This window comes from Sceloporus undulatus, chromosome 4, assembly GCF_019175285.1.
Source record: "Sceloporus undulatus isolate JIND9_A2432 ecotype Alabama chromosome 4, SceUnd_v1.1, whole genome shotgun sequence".
Taxonomy (NCBI): Eukaryota; Metazoa; Chordata; class Lepidosauria; order Squamata; family Phrynosomatidae; genus Sceloporus; species Sceloporus undulatus.
The window spans coordinates 214,348,347-214,365,311 of NC_056525.1; the positions used below are offsets into that span (position 1 = coordinate 214,348,347).

General features: G+C 40.7%; 1 long non-coding RNA gene across 2 annotated transcripts in view; it reads left to right on the forward strand.

Annotated features, from left to right (window-relative positions):
- Positions 1 to 4,236: 4,236 nt before the first annotated feature.
- The window catches only part of LOC121929242, a 26,049-nt gene continuing 13,320 nt past the window's right edge, over positions 4,237 to 16,965 (forward strand). Inside the window, exons 1-3 of one of the 2 annotated variants that reach the window (XR_006103635.1) lie at positions 4,237 to 4,365; positions 6,666 to 6,726; positions 15,452 to 16,021. This is a non-coding gene — a long non-coding RNA (uncharacterized LOC121929242). Of the gene's footprint in view, positions 4,366 to 6,665; positions 6,727 to 15,451; positions 16,022 to 16,965 lie in introns of those variants that run through there. The other variant, XR_006103634.1, reaches the window with a different exon arrangement.

A 16,965-nucleotide genomic window follows, 5' to 3' on the forward strand; every position in this document is an offset into this window, starting at 1 on the left:
TATTACTGGCCCATATGGGGAAGAAAAAAACCTCTAATGTCCTAACAAGTAATCCTTTACAAATATACCAGAGCTTTGGAAATATTATTTTTTGGAATATAGTTCTTAAAATCCCCCAGCGACGTTTCTGGGAGATTCTAAGATTTGTAACCCACAAAATAATTTTTTCCATTCTTTGGAACACAGCCACATGTGAACTGAAAGTTTGTTATATGGAACACCAGAATCTTGTCATCACGTCCTACTGGACAGAGAGCATAGAAACTTCAGTTGGAAGGCACCACAAAGGACATCTGTCGCCTAGTTCAACACCCTTCCACGCAGGAATACACAGCTAAAGTATTCCTGAAAGATGTCCATTCGCCCTCTCTGTTTAAGGATCACCAAATAAGAAGAATCCATCTTAGCCCAGGCAGTCTATAAAACTGTTGAACTGCTCTTACAGTAAATGTGTTCTTCCTAATGTTTAGGTAGAATCCCTTTTCTTGTAATTTGAACCCATTGGTTCTTGTTCTGCCTCTGCAGCACCAGAAAAAAAAGCTTATTCCATTTACCTGACATCCCTTCGGATTTTAAAATATGGCTGTCATTTCTGCTCAGTGTCTTCTCTTCTTGAGGCTAAAAATACCCAACTGCCTAAATTATTCCACATAAGGTTTGGTTTCTAGATCTTTGATAATCTTACTTCTTTATCTCTTGCCCTTCATGGATATGTTCCAGTTTGTCTTTCTTGAATTGTGGTGCCAAAACCTGACACAGTATTCCAGGTGTGTTCTGACCAAAGGAGAATAGAGTGGCCCTTCCACTTCTCCTGATGTGGACACTATGTTCCTGTTGCTGCAGCCTATAATTAATTGCCTTTTTTTTGCTGCTGCATTACATTGTTGACTCATATTTAGACTGTGGTCTACTAAGACCCCTAGATCCTTTTCATACGTTTTGCTTTCAAGCCAGGTGTCACCCATCCTATATAGATACTGTAAGATGAACCATGAGAACCAGCATTCTATTGTGGTTTGTGTGCTGAATTCAGGATCCAGGAGATCAGGCTTCAAATCTCCGCTTGGCCATGGCAACCCATTGAGTTACCTTGAGCAACTTACTCTCTCTCAGCCTCAGGGGAAGACAATAGCCAACCACTTCTAAACAAATCCTGGCAAGAAAACCCTGTGATAGCTTCATTTTAGGATTACCATAAGCCAGTGGTGACTTGAAGGCACATAAGAGCAACAAATGATGAACCATAACTGTGAAGGGAATGAGTAATTAGTGGCTGCATAGAGGAAAGTATAGGTTGTAACAGAGAAGCTACACGCAAACCTCTTATCCCTAGTAAAGGTCCACATATAGGAGTTGTGAGATGTTCAGGAGTGGAAGCATCTCCAGCCACAAAAACACAGAACATGCCCTGTTTTTAAAAACTAATATCTCATATGAGCACTTCTCACCTATTTGAACTTTAAGCAGTTTGCCATCACTAGAACATTACATTCTCAAACACTGGAAACTTAAGGGTAACACAGAGAGATCAGCAAGTTACAGATGATTTAAAGCCTTTTTTGACAGCTGATAACAGCTTACAGGGAGAATGAGAGTATGCACCCTGTCTGCCAGCAGAAACCAATATAAATCAATCAGTACCTACAAGGTTCAGTTTAGTTCTCTGTACTCCTTGGTTATTACAAAAAGAAACCAAAATATTAACAAGATGTAGCAAATCTCAGATTCAGGATTCTATTTTTCTGCATGTCAAATCCACAAAAATAGTATAATATCTCACCACTATGATTTCACAGAACCCTTTTATATTGGTTGCATGGAGAAGCTGTTGAACAATCCTTTTTGTTCCTTGTAAAAGTGAACCTCTAGACACTCCTGCTATGGAAAACTAAGCATACACCTGCTAAGGATAGAATGCACCTGAACAGTTTGTAAAGGATGGACTGTTTTGTGTAAGATCAATCATTATTTGGTCCTATAACTGATGTTAACTTGCTACTGTAACTTTACTCCATGAAACAAATTCTTAAAATGTATTGTGTAAGAAGTATGTTAAACATACAATCCTATAGTTTGTCCTCTACAGGCAGTTTTCTATAGCTGAGGGAGGATAATTGTATGGCCACCCAGATATTGATGAGCTGCAGCTCCGAGCATCCCTCACTATTGGCTATGCTGGCTCAGGCTGTTGGGAGTTGCAGGCCAGCCACATCAGGAAGGCTGCAGATTCATAGCCCTGCTATTGCTTTTTCTATAGATCCTTACTGGAAAAAGCAGTGCTTTTTAGTGCACCAGTCACAGTATTAAAGGGTGTATGAGTGAAGTTCTAATGGTCTAGGTCCAACCTGAACTATGCCACATTAGAGCCTCATTCCCACTTATAGATAATTGATGAATCGATTTGACATTGGAGCATAGTTCCCACTACATTTGCCCCGGTCGCATTTTCTGTCATTTTTTTTTGTCATCGAAATAACCCATTGTGGTTCCCATTCATGAATGAATAAATGAAAAATGATTCGGTTCCAACTGGCCAAAGGGCAAATTTGAATCGATTCTGATCCCCTTGTGGTTCACACTTGTGTTGAATTGATTTGATGAAAAAGATGCAGAAAAAATCAGCATCAAAAAGATGCAGGTTAAATGGGTCTGATGCATGCCCCCCCTCACCAAATCACTTCTGTGAATCATTTTAAGTGGGAACCAGGGTCGCCTGAACTGGTTCAAACCAAATTGCAATCCAGTTTAAAAGGTAGTGGGAATGAGGCCTAGGAGGAAACTGAGGAAAAAATGTGGTTAAGTTTTATGGCTGCTGCTTGGAACAAAACCTTTAGCTTTGTGATGCAAATCAAAGGGAAAGGAGGAAATATTTAAATATATAACATTTCCTTCTAAACAAGATGTATTGCCTTAAGGCAGATTTTATCATCTGGCACTGGAAATGTTTGAATGCTTACTTTGAATATTAATGCATACATACTGGCACTATTTATCCACTTGAGAAATGCCATGTATCTGGAAAAATTCATCTTCTTCTTTCCACCTTCATTAATAAAAAGTTAACATTAAGCTTTCTAAAATATATCTTACTTAAATAGGATTGTGTTAACAACAGTTATGAAGAATATTTTGTGGCCCTCAGGTTAGATGAATAGCCAAAAATATTTTCTTCCCTTTTTTTTTTTTTTTTTTTTGATTATGTCTTGGATAGCATAATGTCAAAGGTTTCCCCCTCTGCAGCTTACAAGAAGACCCCCTCCCCAATGAGATATCAAAACTCACCACTTAAAAACAGAGGACAGAAGAATAAAAATGCACAGCAAGAAAATAATTTAAAACTGAACAGAAAGGTAAAATCCACTATGCTACAACACTGTTAATAACACAGCATAATTTTAAAAGCTTGTGAAAATTTAAAAAAATATCTTTTTTTGTTGTGGAAATGATCTTAGGGCAAGCACCAGGTGGTCTCACTTGGGTGCACATTCCGTTACCAATGGGAGCACTACTTACAAGGTCTTTCTATTTGTTGCTACTTGCCATACCTCAATTTGTGATAGACTAGAAAAGCCCTATAATGTTTCAGGAGGAAGGAAGATTTGTTACTGTTATTATTATGTGGAAGGTTTAAGTTGCTGCTTATGCTACATGGACAACTTGTCTCAGCAACACTTTTTTTTTCATTTGCAGTAGCTATTCATTTTTGGCAAAGCCCCCCCCTCACTATTCTCAAGCAGCCTAATTACCTTCTTTCCCTATTTTTTCTCTTTAAAAAAATCAAATTACAGTAGCAGAGCTCTGAAGTTGTGTAGAACATTGAAAATAAATAACAATATAATTAATCTCCCTGGAAGGCATGCTGGGTATGGCATCGAGCAGAGAGACAGGGTTAAGGGGGAGTCGGGAAGCAAGCATGATGGCGGCAGTTGCATGACTGAGATGACCTGCTGTGATGTGGGACTACAAAAGATATAATTCCACAACTGTGGCAAGAATGGGGCTCATGTGATAAAGGCCTTAGTTGGCCTACTGTCCTCAAGTATGATGGGGGACTCTGGAGAGGTGACTCTGTTCCATAGAATCTCAGGGCCATAGCTAGGGGAGGGCAGGCGGGGCAAGGCCTTGGGGCCCCCAGTCAAAGGGGGCCCCCCGCCGCCCTCCCTCGCCTCGCCAATCTCTCTCTGTCTTCCCTGCATGGCCCGCCCAGCCTCTCTCTCCCAACAACAGGGAGGTCAGGAAGAGTCAAGTCGTGGCCATGTGGGGCCTGAGGGGAAGGTGCAAGGCTGGCAAAAGGGAGCTCTGGAGGAGAGGGAGGAAGGGACGAGAGGCTGCATCAGGCTGCATCCACACTGGAGAAATAACCAGGTTTGGCAGCGCTTTAACTCTTTTTCTGGCTCAAAGCTATGGAACTCTGGGAGTTGGAGCATGTTGTGGGGCCCAGATATCAAGGCTTGAGTGCTTTCCTGGATCAAAGCTATGGAACTCTGGGAGTTGGAGCATGTTGTGGGGCCCAGATATCAAGGTTTGAGTGTTTTCCTGGCTGACGGCTATGGAATTCTGGGAGTTGACATATGTTGTGGGGCCCAGAGCTCAAAGCTTAACTCTTTTCTGGCCTCCTTTTATAGGACACGTCCTACATTTCACACTTCTGCCCAGAAGGAATTTCAAAACATCCTCTATTTTTTGTAAGATGACCAAATGTCCTACTTTTCCAGGACGTGTCCTATGTTTCAACTTTTTGGCCAGGAAGAATGTCAAAATGTCTTCCATTTTAGCAGGGTGACCAGACATCCTCCTTTATCCAGGACACGTCCTACATTTCCGCCCAGGAGGAATTTCAAAACATCCTGGTTTGTTCAGAGTTTGCCTTTGCTAGTCTTTCCTTGAGGCTGCGAGTGGGTGACTTACATGCCTAGTGGGTTTTCTTGCTTTGTTCAGAGAGTCTGCCTTTGGTGACTTGGGTGTGTGTGAGTGTGTGCCTTCAAGAGGTTTTCTTGGGAGGTTTGTTCAGAGAGGGTTTGACTTTGCCTTATTCTGAGGCTGAGAGTGTGTGACTTACCCAAAGGTTTTCTTGGAATATTTGTTCAGAGGGGATTTGTCTTCACTTTCTTTTAAGGCTGTGACAAGCCCAGTAGGTTTTTTATGCCCCCAAAATGGATCAAATCTTGGTTCTCCTCCACTGCTGCTTTCTGCCGCACTTCCTCAGATGCATTTAGTCTTTGAATTCTATTATTATTATTATTATTATTATTATTATTATTATTATTATTATTATTATTATTATTATCTGAAAAAAAGAAGTTGGCAGCATGAGCTTTCCTAAAGTCTGCTTCCTCAGACACATTTAGTCTCAGATAATAACGTGCAATTAACGTGCAACAAGATCTCCACAATATAAGCATTTATATTACTTTTTAAAAAAAAATTAATGTTTTTGGCTTTTAGTTGGTTATGACCTCCATTTTTCTTAAATGTCCTATATTTTGGGGTAAATCTTGTCCTACATTTTGGGGTAAATCTTGTCCTACATTTTGGGGTAAATTTTATACTACATTTTTTCTACATTTTGTCCCAGTTTGGTGGTAGAAAATTATGACAACCGAGCCATGACATGCGGCTCCTTTATCCACTGCAACAGAGGCAGCATAAGCATATTCATCTCGCTACCTCACCACCATCACAAGCATGGTTGGTGGGGATGTGAGAGAGGGCCTTTTTGGTGGCTGCTCCTAGATTCTGGAACTCCCTTCCCAGGGAAGCCAGAATGCCTGCCTCTTTGTTGGCCTTCCATCAGCACACTAAAACATTTTTATTCAGTCAAGATTTTAAACCTGAAAGTTTTTAAAGAACAGGTTTGGGTGTTGTTTTGTTTTAATTGTACTGTTTTTAAGTACTTTTATCTTTTTTAAAATTGCACGTTATTATTTTACTGATGCATTTAATTCTGTAATAGCTTAATTCTATTTTAATGCTCCCTTTTGTTGTATTGTATTGTTCTTTTAATCTGTAAACCACTTTGAGTCCCAATGTTTTTGGGTGGGGGGGGAGCAGGATATAAATATAATAATAATAATAATAATAATAATAATAATAATAATAATAATAATAGCCACCATATGGTGCATTTTCTCCAGTTCTAATACTACTTTTCTTAAGGCATCAACCCTTCTTGCCTTACTGACAGAGGGAGAAATATCCAATAAATTGTAATGAACTAATTTGCTGGAGTATATTTTAAACTCCAAGGAGATTGGGTGAAATCTCTAGAAAACTCCAGCAAATCAGCATTTAAGAAATTAATTGATTTGTAAGCTATGCTCTCAGTACATTAGAACTGAATATGCCTAGCACAATGGGCACATGTTATACTGATGTATACCTGTTATACAATCTTGACATTATATTCTGTCAATATTGCAGAAATTCACTGCAATCTCATCCCCACCCAACAAGTGTAACTAGATGATAAGAGTGCACTGTGACTCACACTACATTTGCAAATTATGCACCTTTCATCAGATGTCAGAGAATAATTGTTTCCTCACTTAATGCCACCTTTTGAATAATAGATACAGTATAGCATAAAAGGTCTTCAGAAAGAACTATCAAGATCAGAAAGCTTAAAATTATTTTCCCCTCATAATCCCATTATCCTTTGTTTTCAGTCATTGTGCAGCAAGAAGAAAAATCTTCCAATGCCAACAGGACAGACAAGCAAGCATCCAAGTCAGTATCTGTGTGTGTGTGTGTGTGTGTGTGTAGAATTAGTGTGAGAGAAACAAATGAAAGAAGATCAGGGAAAGAAATGTTTAGTATGCACTAGTATACTTGCTCTGTCTGAAGAATATTATAAACGTGTATTTTAAGCAGACAGAATGACACTATTCAAATGCATCAGTAAACCATGGTTAACTCTAATCTTGATATGCTGACAAACTACAGTTTGTGCAAACCATAGTTTGGGGCCAAGACAAAACAGCAAAATATGAGTTGCTACAAACCATAAACAGAAGCTTCTGATCTCGAAGTGTGTGGAAGGAAGAAGAAAACACCCAGGCCATGGCTTGAAATGGTTCATGTTTATAATGTTAAACCATAATGTGACAAAGAGCCGGCATGCTAAAGATTCAAGTCAGACATTTTACATAATTTAAAGTCTGCTCTGACTTTCTATAGCCCCCAGCTGCCAGTGCTTTTTCCCCTCTTGCATTTCTGTCATCCATCCTGACATCTCTCTTTTCTGGGCGGGCAGAGTTCGCCTCCATTTGTTCCCACCATAAATCTGAAGCAAATTAAGCTACTGTGTCTATTTCTCAGGGAAAAGATGTAGATATGTAAGACTAGAATGGATCAAAATGCCATCAATCCCACCCTACTGCAAAAAAGGACAATTTATTCTTAGTTATGTCAGCCTATACAGTCTAATTCAGTATACCATAAATGCAAAAGCAGGTGTATCAGATAGACTTCTAGTATCAAAATAAAATACTAATTATAGGCATGGGACAGACAGGTGCAATGGGGCGCCATCGTCATGTGTGAGGGGCGATGCTTCCAGACACCCCTTGCCCATGACGAGGGCGTCAAAATGGTGGCGCCCTGTACAGATGGGCACCGCCACTTTAACGTAACGGATGCTTAGCATCCGCACGTCGTGATGCCATTGTGACATTGCGAGTGTGCCATTGGCACACTGCGGTGTCACAATCACGCCGCAAAAAGAACACGCTTTTTGCAGGTTCTTTTTGCTGCACGAGGAAGCCATGTGGTTTGTCTGCTGCAGCTTCCTTGCGCAGCAAAACAAGGCATGGGCAGACCACCCTTTTTGGGCAGTCTGTACCCCACCTTATTCTGCTTTATTTATGTTTCAGATTTAACTTTCACAACTGAGTAGTGACTGACAGCCAGTATGGTGTAGTGGTTTGAGTACTGGACTGAGATTCTGGAGATCAGGGTTTGATTCTCTACTCAGCCATGAAACCCACTGCGTGACCTTGGACATGTCACATGCTCTCAGCCTCTTCTGAACAAATCTTGCCAAGAAAACCCACTGATAGGTTCACCTTAGGGTCTCCATAAGTCGGAAATTACTTGAAGGTACACCACCACCACCACAATAAGAAGGGATAACCTTCAATAGTTGGGTAGAAGAAATGAGATAACCTATTCAAATTCTCCCTAACTATTAAAACAGTGGAGGACTTTCATACCCTTTTGCATTTGGTCACTCTTTCCATGACGGAATTATATGTCATAGTTCAAGAAATCATAAGTTCAAGAAGATAGAATTCAGAGACAAAGCCATGTTAGTCTGGAACATCAGTATACAAAGGGAGCTTGTAGCACCTTTGAGACTAACTACGTCGAAAAAGTTGTAGCATAAACTTTTGTAGATGGTCTATTTCCTCACATGCATGCACTTCCTCACTCCATGCATCTGAGGATGTAGATAAAGTCTATGAAAGCTTATGCTACAACTTCTTCTATACCAAAAAGATGGAAACAAACAAGTGCAGACATAGTTACAACATTAGAAGAAGATGTCTCCCTAGTTATTCACTAATCTTCCCCAGGCTAAAAACATTTTCTAAACACAATTAGGGTGAGCAGAAAGGTTCTGATCGTGTACAAAATTCATTCATCAAGAACCTCCAAAGGAAATTTTAATGTAATGCATGAAAATACTATCCAACATAGTTTAAGGTCTATAGACAACAATCTCTGCACACAAGATAAAGCATGCCAACTGCAGCATTGCATCAACTTGCACTCCAGTCCCAACAGACAAGATGATTGAACATGATCACTACTTGGAAGGGAGGTTTCTAAGATTCATCATTGTGCTGACAACAATGATATTCACAATGACTCAGGCTGACTTCGCTCCAAATGTATGCCATGACATGTTACTGCTGTTTGTGAAGAGAAAGAGACAGCTTTAAAGGATCTCCCATACGCACCCCTCCAGGAGGAAGACGTGACAGAAAGGGCTTAGTTGATTGTCTCTTTGCACACCTTCTCAAGTGGAGTGATGATTCTCTGCCCCCTGCCAAGCACTGAGTTTGATGGGAATGATTTAGCAGTTGTGTAATCGATAAGCACCAGAAAGCACTGTAGTGCTTCATTTGCAGTAGACAGGACTCGTGCAAGATGACACTTAGAAGGATTTAATGTCTGCAAGGGGAAGAAAAAAAAAAATCAAAGTTTAGAAATGTTACTTTTTGGACTATAGCTCGCAGAATCCCCCAGGTAGCATGTTCAAGCATACTGGTTAGGGGATTCTAGGAATCATGGTAAAAAAAAAATAAATGAAAAAATTCCAAGCTCCAATCACATGGATATATGAAGGATCTGTCCCACTGATATGGGTATGATGAAGCTGATAACACATAGATGTAAGCTGTCTTTTGATGGTAGATTTGGGGTCCTCATGGAAAACTAATGGGAATCTCTACATTGAATGTGTGGTTTACAGACCATGGAGACAGACATGGGTAGTCCTAAAATAATAGATTTTGACACACATAGACATCCATGATTCATGCCATAACTGCAGTGATATAAGATTACCACAGCTTTGTGATTTAATTTTGGTTAAGGGTATTGTATGATGAGTGAGATCTTTATTTCACATGGAAAAATTGTCGTACCTCTCATAGGATTAAACTGTTTCCCCATAAAAGTGTGTCCATGTTCTGATGTCTTTGGCTTCCTTCTTGCTGTCTGTCAGCAGACTTAAATTTTTCTATTCTGGAAAGCTTCTGGGAACTGACCACAATGTCTTTTGAGAGTGTACTGCTCCACCATGTGTGTGTTTTGAAATTGATATATTTTAAATGGTCTTAATTCAATGTATAGTTTAATTTAATTTTAACATTAGCTTTTTGACTGTTTCTGTCAGCATGTTTTCATTTCTGTTTTAATTTTTGTGAGATGCCCTGAATCTCAGTTTTGAGGGAAAGGCAGGATATAGGTCTAATCTGCACTGCTGAAATAATTCAGTTTGACATTGCTTTAACTACCACGGCTCACTGCTATGGAATTCTGGGATTTGTAGTTTCTTGTGGCACCTGAGCTCTGTGCCAGAGAAGGCTAAATATTGCACAAAATGACAAATTCCAGAATTTGATAGCATTGATCCATGACAGTTAAAACAGTGTCAGACTGCATTGTTGCATTATTACTGCAGTGCCGATTAGACCATAAATGAACAAAACAACAGCAGCAACTGCAGCAGCAAAGTAAATGGCACACAGAGTTGTAGCATGCAGAACATGTAGAATATGTAGTATGAAGCTAACCTCAGTCCCTTCAATGTGAATTTTATAATCCCATCCACAGATATGAGAATTATAATGTGATTTTTCAGGAGGCTTTTTAAATTATTATTATGGCCATGGAATAATGGTGAAGATATGAATAGATCTTTTATCCTTTTCTGTCAGCCTGTAGTTCTGTATTGTGTTTTAAACCTAATGATAGAGGAACCCTGACTTCCTCTGTCTAGCTGTCTCAGTTTCCCATGGATAATACAATCTCTTTTGTTTGTTTTCTGCAAAAAAGAACAAGGGAAAGGAAAGAAAGCAAAATAAGACAGTAGATATAATTTAGAAAATATACCCAAAGTAGAGAGGATGACATTAAGTGGGGGGGACAAAACTCTGTGTGTGTAAGTGAGTGAGTTACAGGGAGAGCTGGGTTACAAGGTTCAGACATGCCTGGAGAACTCCACACCATTTGATTTGGAAGCCCTGTTGTCTAATTCTTGGTGTGTGTGGTGAGCAGTGGTTATTTTGTGAGGGAAATGTTATCTGTACACAACTTATGTAAATAGTAATATTAACATTTTATAGTATTGTTTTAACCTTGTTATAGTAATACTTTATTAATTATTACTATAATTGTTTATTAATTTTATAATCCTGTTTTGTGGTTTTAGATTGCGTGCCATAGGCAGGCTCTGTTTTTATTTTTGGATTGTTGATTTCCTCCTTTGTAAAGCGCTATGTAAAGCCTATGACTATATAAATAAATGTAATAATAATAATAATAATAATAATAATAATAATAATAATCTCAGATTGCATTTCCATTACTTTGCATGGGTCATTATTCCATATGTTTGGGCTATGCTGGCATTTAGTACAGATCTAATACCAGATCCTTGCCAGTTTAAGAAGATATTGTGCTCTACTCCTGCCTTTCAGCAACAAAGCCATTTTAAGATGAGAGTTCTGTTACATCCACTCTGGTTTTTGAAAAATAATTGGGGGAGGACTGTGTTCCTTGTAAAGCACACTACCCACTCTACTTAATCAAAGGCTGGGTTATGCTTTATATAGGCTTTTTACAGTAATCTTCTCTTGTAGCCAAGGGTCCGTAGGGGAATTTTATTATGTTGTTATTAGTCCCAAATATTGCAAGAGGGGCTGGCTACAAGAGCTCACCGAGATCGCCCTCCCGATGTGTATACGGAGTAGACCAGGGCCTCCCAATAACCGAGGCTGAGACAGACTGTAATAACTAAATGTCTACTTTATTGAAAAAGGGGGGGGAACACACGCAATGCACACACACACACACACACATTCAAGGCTCAGGAAGGTAGGTTGGAAATGTGGAAAAGATGTTTAGGCTCTGCTAATGGTATACTCACCAAGATGTAGTCTTCCTCCGGGAAGCGAATGGGATGTTGGACAGTGAGGCAGGTCTGCTCCGCAACCTGGGTTTGAGCAGAAGTGCCGGCTACCAGAACAGAGGTCTGACTGACGTGGAGTAAGTAGACCTTGAAAATGGCGCGCTGAGCAGCAAAAGTGGGGACTTTTTATAGGCCAAATCTGGCCTGAGGGCAGAGAGTTTTGGTGATTAGAACAAAGGTGTTTAATTGCTTTCTTTCACCTGGATGTCTGGGTCTGATAATATCTATGACTTAAGTTGTTCGGACAACAGACTTGAGGAGGGGGTGATAGCTCCAGGAAAGGCAAACATTTTACTCTTTCTGGCTGAAGATAATCCCTTCATGCGACTTCCCAGACCTTCTGAGATGTTAATGTGGCTGTTTCCCTAGGGAATGTGTACATGTCTTGTCGCCTTGCCAGTAATGGCGGGCAAGCTAGGAGTCTGGCCAGGGGTCATCCAAGGGTTATCATTGATTCCAAAATTTATATAAACCAGCATGGGTAACACTCTCAGGCACATTTCAGTAGCTGTAGAAACCAATCTCCAGACAAGTAGCCATGCTAGTTTTGCGTGCAGAAGAGCAACAAGAAAGGGTATTTTAGTACCTCAAAGAATAACAAATTTAGCATGGCATGGATAAGAGACTACTTCCCAGAATCAGCTGATTATCTAAAAATAATGACCCAAACCAGGGATAGGAATCATGGCCTTTCACATGCTATTCAACTGCAATTTGCAGCACCCTTAACGTGCTGAACAGCTTGGAAAGCTGGTATCTAAAGGGACATCTCTCTTTGTACAGTTGCCCTCTGTATCCATAGATTCTTTATCTGTGGATTCAAGCATCCATGGCTTGAAAACGTTTTTTAAAATATATAAATTCCAAAAACCAAACCTTAATTTTGCCATTTTATATATGGGAAACCATTTTACTATCCATTGCATTTAATAGGACTTGAACATCCACAGATTTTGGCATCCATGGGGTGAGGTGGGTGGTTCCTGGAACCAAACCCCAGCAGATACCAAGGGCCCATTATAGAAGCCTGCCCTCCGAACTGAGGCATGATAGAGGGGACTTAATGGAAGAAATATAGTATGTGAGGACATGGCACAGGGCCTTCTCCAGTTGAGGAATCCCAATGGTGGAATTTCCCTTCCTTTGAAACTTGATTGGGACTGACACTGGCTCTGTTCCAACATTACATTAAAACATGATGTTTTTAACAAAGCCTCATGATAAAACAAAGTGGAAAGGGAGTCAGAGAGCAGGGCCTTTCTCTGTGCCTTACTGCTTCTATTTTCTTCCCATGAGAGATGGTCATAAAAGCATGTCTTTTGTTAAAACAGATTTTTCCAGCTAGAAAAAAAGATGCACTTTTTACAACCGTCTCCTGTGGGAAGTGAGATAACATGCTACAACATCATGCAGTAAGGCACAGAGAAAGCCAATACTTTCCAGCTGTTTTCATTTTGTTTTCTTGTGTGATGAGGCTCCTAATGATTTTGTCTAAATATATGCATGCATATTGCTTTAACATGTTTAAATGTTCAATATGCTTTTAGTTGAGCCAATGTGATATAGGGACTTGAGTGCTGGAGTAGGACACACAGAGACCAGGGTTTTTCAGCCTAAGAAGAAAGCAATGGCAAAATTCTGGGGGGAAAAATAATGTCAAGAAAACCCTATGATAGGCCACCATAAGTTGGAGTGGACTTGAAGGCATATAACAACAATGCTTTAAATCTATTTCAATAGTTCTTCTTTTAAATTTGGTTCAAACTCATTTAAATTTCCGTTAATCATATACTGCCCTGTGATTTTATGGTATCATGCTATGGCATGAAATTTTAAATAAATAAATAAATAGCCAGAATAACAAAGGAATGACCAAGTTACAATCCAATATCTGAAAGTCCTCATGATTTCCACTCCAACCTACATTCAATTGCAGGTTCCAACTAGGTTAGACCCACTGAAACAATAGGATTTATTTAAGTATTGGTTTCCCATTAACCAGCTGATCCAAAGGATATATTCTTGTTGGAACTAACAATTGGATTTAGGCCAGTACATACATATTTTTTTTAAAAAGGAGCTCAGATTGAACTAAGGCATTTATAGCTATTTGTTTGTCCATTGAAATAGAATTAAGTAATTTTCCTTAATTACCTAAGAAAGTCTTACCTTGAATAATTCAGCCAATAAAAAGTGTTTACTTTTACTTATTCTTACTTTATTTTGATTCTTTTGTTTGTTTACTCTTTCTACTAAGTAATATTTTTGTTCTCTGTCCCTGTGCAGACTGGTTAAGAGTGGTCTCTTTTGTTTCCTCTGAATTCCTATAGAGAATACAGTATTTATCTGTTGGATTTCTGCTATCATGCAGCTGTCACAGACACCCACCTGGAGAGAAAAAAGTTATTAACCATAAGATTGGTAGACTAAGGCGGGTTACAGACCGCCATTTAGGATGCACTCCATGCGTCCTAGGGTTAGGAAGGGGTGTCCTAGGGTTAGGAAGGGTTGCCCCTTCCTAACCGGCCCTATTCCCAACACGCGCGGAGTGCGTCCTAAATGGCAGCACCCATCCACATGGGTGCTGCCATTTTTACGTCTTGGACGCACAGTGTCCAGACGTGGTGCACCGGAAGTGACGCCGCGAGGGTGCGCTTTGCCCCTTGCAGCGTCACTTCCACATTTTGAAAAGGAGCGCCATTTCGGTGCTCCTTTTTCGCTGCGGCCGGAAGCCTCGTGGTCTGGCTGCTGGGGCTTCCCTCTGCAGCGAATGGCAGCGGCGGCAGACCGCCCGCTTTAGGGTGGTCTGTAATGCACCTAAGAGCATAATTTTATGGTGTTGGATGTCCATCTCTTAGGTCAAATAGATAGGGCAACAAGGATGATACAAAGTATGGAGAACAAAACATATGAGGAAAGGTTGAAGGAGCTGGTTATGTTCAGCTTGGTGAAGAAAAGATGGAGGGGTGACCTGACTGCATTCTTTAATTGATTCAAGGGCTGTCACAGAGAGGTAGGACCAAGTCTTGTTCTCTGCTGCCCCAGTGGGTAGGACCAAGTCAAACGGTCTGAAGTTACAGGAGAGTAGATTTTGATTGAACATTAGAACTTCTTGGAGCTAAGAGTAATTTACCAATGGAATCAATTGTCTAGAGCGGTGGTGGGGACTCCTCTGGGTCTTCAGAAAGAGGCTGAACAGCTACCTACTAGTGATGCTTTAGCAGATATCCTGCACTGAGAAGAGGATTCAACTCAGTGGCCCACTAGGCCCTTTCCAACTCCCTAATTCTATAACTCTAGTTTCAGTTTGGATTGGGAAATCTGAGTTCACAAACTCCCATCTTATTTGTGGTTACAGAACATGGGTCCAGAATTCCACCAAGATTCCAAACCCTGCTGGTCTCTAGGTATACCCCTGGAGTTGACATAGGTATTCCCCTATGTCATCTGTCATTTTGTTTCATTGAATAAAATGGGAGGGGGAAGTTTTGGGTAAAAAAACACAACCTGACAGTCATAAAAGGTCAAATTAAAAAGAGGAAAATGTCGCAAGCTGGGCACTCCTATCAGCCTTCCACCAACTCTGAAACTTCCAGAAATGTTGAGTTACAGCTTATATAATGCTCAGTGAGCATGGCCACTGCTGGCTTGGGAAGATGGGCATTATCACCTAGTACATGTGGATGGCATTAGGTGGAAGAAAGCTTTCCTGGGTGGTTCTTCTATCTCAATCTCTCTCTCCTTTCCCTACAGGTTTTCCCTGCAAATGGAAAACTTAGCTGTGACAAATTTCTTTCCCTGTCCATTCCTCTATTATAATTGTCTCTGAGTAAGAACATGCCCAAACATGCCAGCCTTCTGGAGACTCCAAAATTTACAACTGACAACACATTCCAGTAAAACTTCCAGCAAACACCTGGAGGATGCCATCAAAACTGACATACAGGTCAAAGTCATCCCAAGCTTTTGCATTTACTTCTCTGGAAACTGCCCAGCCTCATTACCATCACCTTGCTCCCATTAGTATCTTTGCTTGTAAAACAAACATCCATTGTCTTTAAGAAGATAGTGTAAAGGTAAGACCAGTGTAAAACATGGATGGAAACTGTATGGCCCTGTAGTTGTGCAAGGTGAAACTTCCAGCAGCCTTAGCCAGCATAGACAATGCTGAATGTTCTACAACATCTGAACTACCACACAATTCCCAACCCTGTCTAAAACTAAGGCGTTTATCAGACAGGGTGTCTGCAGCCCAGATCTGGGACTTCTGCGGATTGGGCAATTCACGTTGACGTGTTATCCAGAATGTATTTCCATACCTTGTTGATTTCAATGGGAGCCCCATCTGCGGGGTTTCCGAGGGACGTCCGAACTGGCTCCTCATTTTGACACGTTTTGGCCAGTTCGCTAAATAAGGGGATTGACAGGAATCGCATTGGAGCTCTGTACGATCTCACTGCGAATTGGTCTGGTGTGGCATCCCAATTTGCTTGTTCTCCTGACCACCATTGCAAAGACCCCCGGGTTGCAAATCTCCTATGATGCCCTGCTGCAATTTGCCCCATTTGCTTTCGCCGGGGCTGGGGAGCGATCATGGCTCCATCGGGGCTCTCTCTCTCCTTCCCTCTCCTTCCCCACTGCAACTTTGGCAGAGGAGCCAACCAGCGAGTGCTTTCTCCCTCCTGCCTCTCTCTCTCTCTCTCTCACACACACACACACACAAAGGGGGGGGGGGGAAGGTGCTTGATGGGAGCTCCGTTCATGCCCTGCCTTTGGCCTGACCTGACCCTTTTCCTCCTGCTGACAGGTCACTGAGGCTGAGAGAGAGTGACCTGTCAGTTCCAACTAAAGTAGACCCATGGAATCAATTGGGAATAAAAGGGAAATGCAACACAGGCATATAACACTAGTAATAATAATAACAACAATAATAAAGGCTCTTAAGTTCCAGGAGGTGATGTTTGCAGCACTCATTGGGCATCGGAAGTCTGCTTCCTCCTCCTTTAGAGCCAGACGCCAGGATGCGCAGATTCTGTCATCAGATTAAAAATCTCTGGTGTGTGTGTGTGTTTGTGTTGTGGTCATTTGGGTCAGTGCAGGTTATGATCTGCTCTTGGCCCCATGTTTAATCCCAAAATGTAAGCTAGTGCCATCTCTGTACCCTGTATCCCACTCCCTTGCCACCCCAGAATGCCTCATACACAGGTAATAATAGTAATAATAATAATAATAATAATAATAATAATAATAATAATAATAATAATAAT